Genomic DNA, 6,769 nt, shown 5'->3' on the forward strand with positions numbered 1-6,769 from the left:
ATGGAAGTCAAAAGTCACCCCGAAGCCCCAGCCCACGGTGCGGCACACAAAGTGCCAGCCCTGGCCCGTGTGGCTCGGTTGGTTGGGCATCATCCTGTGCACCGAGAGGTTGCCAGTTTGGTTCCCAGTCAGGGCACATACCTGGGTAGAGGGCTCAATCCCCAGTAGGGGGCGTGCAGGAGACAGCTGATCAATGTATCTCTCACATTGACGTTTCTCTCTCTCTCCCTCTCCTCTCTTCTCTCTGTAAATCAATAAAAACATTTTAAAAAGCAAAGAAGTAACTGCCCTGTGCCCATTAGTACTGTGTGCCTGGCACCAAGCTGGGAGACTTCCATTGTTAACTCTGCGGCTCTCTGTGCTGCCTGTGTGCTAGATTCACGCGGGGACTTTGACAATTGTGACGTCTGGGTGGCCAGGCCTCACCCACAGGGACTTTGACAATTGTGACGTCTGGGTGGCCAGGCCTCACCCACATGTTCTACTATCATTGGTCTGGGTGGTCTGGCATTAGTGTTTTTAAAAGCCTCCTTGTCCCTGCCCCCAGTGACTCTAATATGCTGCCCAGGTTTAAAACCACAGCATTAACTCACTTTATATCTCACAACAACCCTAGGAGGAAGAGTCATCTTTTTATAGGTGAGGGAGATGAGACACAGAGAGGTTAGGCAGCCTGCCTAGGGTCACACAGCTGGTCAGTAACTGGAACGCAGGCAGCCCGGCTATAAAACAGACCCTCTTAAGCAAGATCTACACGGCCTATGTGCTACGTTGAAATGCCAGACGCCTGGTTTCATTTGACCCGTCTCACATTTAACTGAAGCATGGGTAAACGAAAGGACATGATATATTAAAGGTCATTTATAACTGAGAAGGAGCTCTACTTAAATGAGAAGTTACTATTTCTGCTCATAGCAGTTCCATTTGCAACCTTTTCCTGAATGGAATCTGTGATTTGACCAATACCAGGTTCTTTATACTTTCTTTTAGTGACTAAGGTCTTCAAATTCACTCTTCTTTTACTTGGCTATTTTTTTAACCAACCACATGCATGTGAAACGAAACTGCACTCTTGGAGTGTCTGGGGGAGGAAGCTCGCGTGTGAACATCGAGAAGAAGAGACTTCAGCTCAGAGATTTGGAACCCATGAGGCATTCCTGAGCTTGTCAGGGTTGGGTGTGCTTGCTGGGTTTTGGTGAGGTCCATTAATTACACAGCGTGCACCAAGCCCTCGCCATCTGCCAGCTCTGGGGACACAAGACTGCCCTGCGAGTTCCAGGACGCAGACAGCATCGTCTCTGCTTTCTGAGACGTCACCGTGGGGGAGCCTGTCACATGACGCGGCAGCGGTGGTTACAGGGTGTGTGACTCGGAGAAGCCACGGGCAGAAGTGGCCACGGCCAGAGACAGGTTCTTGGACCAGGAAGCGCTCGAGTTGCACTCTTAAGGCTGAGTCAGGAGTTAGCCAGGCGAGGAGGGGGGAGAGCAGGAGCCCAGGTAGGAGGGCCAGCCAGCACGCACAGCCTGGAAGACAGAAGGGACATCAGGCGGCGGGGGCTGGCGGGAGGGAGTGCAGGTTCCAGGCCGCGTGAAGAGAGGAGGGGAGGTGCCAGCCAGCTCGCCTGCGGTCAGGTTCAGCCAGGGAGGAAGGGAGTTTGTCAGGTGGGAGGGAATCCAGTAGGTCGAGCCCATGCACGCGAGCTCATCTTGAAGTGAAGGCGTCTTCCCTGATGTTGCCTTGGCCATCTTCACTTTCCCTCGTTCTTCCCCGACACCCTGGGAGCTCCCGTTCTCTGCAGAGGCATTAGGGATCCAAGGGCAGAACACAGCCCCAAAGTGAAGAGAGACCATGGTAAAGCTGCCCGATGTTAAATAGCATCAGCTGGACCTGAGTTTTGAGTTCGTGTTGACCAGATGTCATGAAGAAACCAGGAAAAGGTGTGATCTTGTCATTAGAGGTGTGGCCAGGACACCAACGAGTCACCTGCCCAGGAATGTGCCGGAGCTTGGACAGTTCCTAAAATGCCCATTGTGTCGAACACCCAAGGATGTTCTCAAGATCAGCGTCATCTCTGGAGTCAGGGAAGCTAATGGCAGAAAGCCGTAAAGATTCTCAGCCTAGGTTTAGGGGGGAAAGGGTGGGGAGGGAACTTCATTGTCAGGATCAGGTTGATTTTGATCCTAAACAGCGTATTCTTTCTTCCCATGTCAGTCGTAGGAGAGAAAATTCTCGAAGTAAAGTCTGTAAGCTGTCCCTTTAAAGAACACATTACAGCACCCAGCCCTAAGTGGTTTTGAGCCCATGGCATCACAGGACTCGATAAATAATTGATATAAATTAATGGCCAATGAAAGAAACATATCCTCACAGATCTATAATTACTGGAAGCGTCCTCATATATTTTTCATAAAAGTGTCGTTTCATGGCAGTTTTTCCTCTAAAATTCAGTGTATTTAGAATTTTAATTGCTTTCAATAATTGCTTTCAGCGGCGGACCGGCTGGGTCGAGAGGGCGTCGGAGAAGCCCGTGATGTGGGTGCTCCCTGTGTGTCTTCTGATTCCACTGCACTCTGACCGGGACCAGAGGAGCGGGGCCGCCTGTGGGCACACTTCTGCTGCCTGTCACCCCGGCATGGCTCCCACCACGCCTCGGGGGACGGCCCTGCTTCCGAAGTTTGCAGGAGCAGAAGCCGGGCCCAGGGGCGGTTCCTTCCATCCCCTGCAAGGAGGAAGAGTCCTGATGTGAAGGGAAGTCCTCATACGCAGTAGGACGGGACCTGGTGACGGTCCACAGCGGACGACTTTCTGTTCCATGGCCCTGGACACAGAGCCGCTTGCAGACAAGTCCCTGATGAAGGGAATTCAAGTTCCAGAGAGTCGGAAGCCCAGGCGGAGAGCCGTGTTTGATCTCAGTTCCACGTCGTGGTGTGCGGCACGGCCAGTGGAAGTGGGCCTCGCGGTGCACAGATGATCAGCCGGTCGGCCAATATTAGCAGTGCTGGCTGCGCCCGGAACCATGGGAGGCGCAGGGGCGCCCGTCGCCACCCGCTCTAAGGCTGAAGGTTGTTTACTCCTGAGATGCCGCATCACACGGGGACTTTTAATTTAATTTCCCATTTGTTTCTATGGGCTATGGGCTATGGGAAAATGAACAAGAGGCATTGCATGTATTTGTCTGGATTATTTATCTCATTCCAGAATGAGAAGAAAGCGAGTCAGAGGCCTGAGCACACACCTCTGCACCTGCAGTTACCGGGCTCCACAGTGCGTGCTCAACCTCGGTTGTCGGTTATAGCATTTTCAGTGTGAAGGCTACTGATGTATCAGTTGGAGCTGACCCTTCACCCGCAGTCTGCAACTGATCAAAGGCGGTGTATTCAAAAGAACGTTCAAGGCTGGCAGGGGTCCCAGGACTGAAACCAGGAGTCAGCAGGGCTGTGTTCCTTTCTGGGGGCCATGGGGGAGATCCAGTTCTTGATTTTTTATCAGCTTCCAGAGGCCGCTCACATTCCTTGGGTCCGGGCCTCTCCCTTGTGGCATCTCTCTGGTTGCGTCTGTTGTCCCATCTCTTCGGCACTGTCTCTCCGTCCTCCCTCTTCCCCTGAAGAGGACCCTTGAGATTACTTTGGCTCCCTGGGTAATCTAGGAAAATCTTCTTATCTTAGGCCAGCTGTTTGCCAACCTTAATTCTTCTTTGCCACGTGACCTGACATGCTCCCAGCTCCTGGGCGGTGGGGCGTGGACGTCTTTGGGGGGCCATGGTTCTGTTCACCACAGCAGTCTACATCGAATGCTTCTCAAGAGTCTACATGTTTGCTGCTCTTCAGAAACGAACACCCTGCCAGTCCCGATGGTGTTGGTGAGGGGCTGCACCCTGAGAGTGGATTATAACCACCGGGTCCTTCCCCAGGCCAGACCCCCACAACGTGGTCGGCTCCTCCCCTTTCTCCTCTCCTGTCACTCGGGTCACATCCTCTCTGCCATCTCATCTCGGGACTGAATTATTCCTTTTTGTTTCCGTGTTTAACCTGGCCCCTGGGGAGAGTCAAGGATAACCTTCCTACAACACAAACCAGGAATGACCCGAGATAAAGCCCTTCAATGCCCACGTGCTTGAGAGATAAATGCCACGCTCCTCCGCCAGGCTCGGGAAAGCCCCGCCCACATGCTCAGCCCCATCTCCGCTCCCAGCCCCCCCTTTGCTCCCACCTCCAGCGGCTCTCTGTGTGTTGGTCCCTGGGAATGGCGGGAGGGCAGTTTCTGTCGCTGCCCTCGGCCACTGCAACGCTAACAAGCAGGTGCTTGTACTTGGTCATACTGCCTTGGTGGCTTCAGTGTCCAGCATTATGCCCGTGCGTGGTTGGCACTGAGTCAGTGTCAGGCTGATGAATGACTCAGATGTGAACACAGGACTGCATCAGTGGGTGAAGGGCAAGGTGACTGAGCGCTGTGGCTGAGCTCCTCGGCCAGGAAGGATTGCTGTCGTCCGGCTCGTCCTCTGCACGGGGAGCAGTGACTACAGGAGGAAAACCTTCCATGAAGGCCTGATGGCTGGCCACGAACATGGGCAGCAGACACAGCCCCAGGGGACAGAGAGGGACGTCACACAGATGGAGCATTTCCCCACATGAAAACTGACCTTTCATTTATTTAAAAACTGACATTTCTTCATTCGGCTTCTAGTGAGTCCCACCACTCCGGACTCCACTCCGGGCCCCGGGGAAACACTGGCGCTTACAGACTGGAGGGGAGAGAGGGGACCGAAGCCATGGGGCACCCCGAAGAAGAAGCTCATACGAGGTACGATCAATGTGACAATGAAAACAAGAGTGACCGGGGGGTGGGGGTCATGAAGGGCTTCTTGAAGGAGGGACGGTTAAACAGAGACCCAGAAGAGAATGATATTGAGAATATAATAATGATGATGATAAACATTTCTGAATGCTTATTGTCTCGGGTTCGATTCCTGTCAAGGGCACATACCTCTGTTGCGGTTCGGTCCCCGGTCCTATTGATGTGTTTCTCTCACATCAGTGTTTCTCTCTCTCTCTCTCTCTCTCTCTCTCTCTCTCTCTCTCTCTCCTCCCACTCTGTCTGAAAATGAATGGAAAAATATCCTTGGGTGAGGATTTTAAAAAAAATTGACAAATTAGTTACTTCACCTGTTTTTTACTTATGTAGACACGTTTGTGTAATTAAGTATGTATGGAAATTTAATTTCACAGAAAAGTTTCCTCTATGTGGTACAGCAATTTTACATTTGTACTGAATAGGTCCGGTACCTGCGTGCATTCACCAGCCACCGCAAGTGAACGGGTGCACACGGCGGGGCGGGGCTTAGCGCGTGGGAACATCAGCTGGCGTCTGGACCGCTGCAGTCTCGCTGTTCACAGCAGCGCTCCCGCACCAGGCCGTGACCACGTGCTAATCATTCCCCCATCATCGCTCACGAGTGGTGACTCTAGGAGTTAAATATGTAGACTATAGCTGTAGATATGTAATATATAGTTACGTCGGTGACATTACTACAGTGTTTTTTCCAACATATGGCCCATTCGCTAGAATTTGTTAAAAATAACAGTGAATTAATAACAGAAACAACAAAAGTATCCTGTTCATTTAATTATAAGCAAATTTTGGTTAAAAGGCATTTTTAAATTAACAGGGTCTCAATTTTTGCACATGACATACTTATTGGAAATATTGTCCATTAGATCCAAGGTTCATTAAATCGAGGTCCGCAAAATCGAGGGTTTACTGTAATTGAGTCCTCACAAAATGTGTATGAGGATGGTGTAATTATTACCTTCATTTTATAAACGGGGAAACGGCGCAGAGAGGTCAGTGACGTGCCAGGGGCCCACAGCCAGCAGCGGTGTCAGCCTGACAGCCCAAGCTCACTGTGGATGCGCCGTCAGCAGTGACGGTGACGACAGCGGCGAGCCCTGCGTGGGAGGCGCTGCCCCGAGAATTCCACGCGGGGCACTCCGTCTCCTCAAGGGCCCTGGGCAGGTGCTGCGACTGTCTCCACCATTTTCTGGAAGCAGAGACGGAGACAGTGAGGTTGAGAAACTTGGCCAAGGTCACGCAGGTGAAGGGGAGCTGGGCCTGTCACCCAGGCCGTCTGCTTCCGGAGCTGGAGCTCTCGATGGCCGCCTACGTGTCCTCAGAGCAGCCTGCCCGACAAGGCCAGTGGAGAGACCAGGAGCCCGAGGAGGGACGAGAGGGAGGCGCTGGGAGATGAGGGCTCAGCACACCGGCCGTTGTACGGTGGCGGGTTGTATCCTGGCTACAACGGGAAGCCACCCAGGGTTCCAGAAAGGGATCCGATGGGATGTGACAAGTGCTGGGACGAGAGGGCTTTGGGGGAGACCAGAGCACGAGAAGCAGCTGACAGACCTGCCAGGAGCTGTGGCCGGCTTCCAGGAACGACGGCAGCGCCTTGGACAAAGGCAGCAGTGACCAGAGACACGAGCAGGTTTGGGGTGCACCGAATCGGAATGGGAGGCAGGGCCAACAGGAGCGACAAGTGGGCTGGGTCGTGGGGGAACGGGAAGGACCACGATGACTCTGGCGTGGTGGTCGACGGCGTCACCGGCTGCTGGGGGGAGGCGCCAGAGAAGGGGTGGAGGGTGTGTGGACTCAGCCACTCTCACCTGACAGGTCTGAGATGCTGATTAGACACAGAAATGGGGGCATCAAGGACAGTCCTGAAAACGTAATGCCGAGTCTCTACAAAAGTGGTTAAGGTGAAAAGTAGTTAAGATG

This window comes from Molossus molossus, unplaced genomic scaffold, assembly GCF_014108415.1.
Source record: "Molossus molossus isolate mMolMol1 unplaced genomic scaffold, mMolMol1.p scaffold_m16_p_11, whole genome shotgun sequence".
NCBI lineage: Eukaryota > Metazoa > Chordata > Mammalia > Chiroptera > Molossidae > Molossus > Molossus molossus.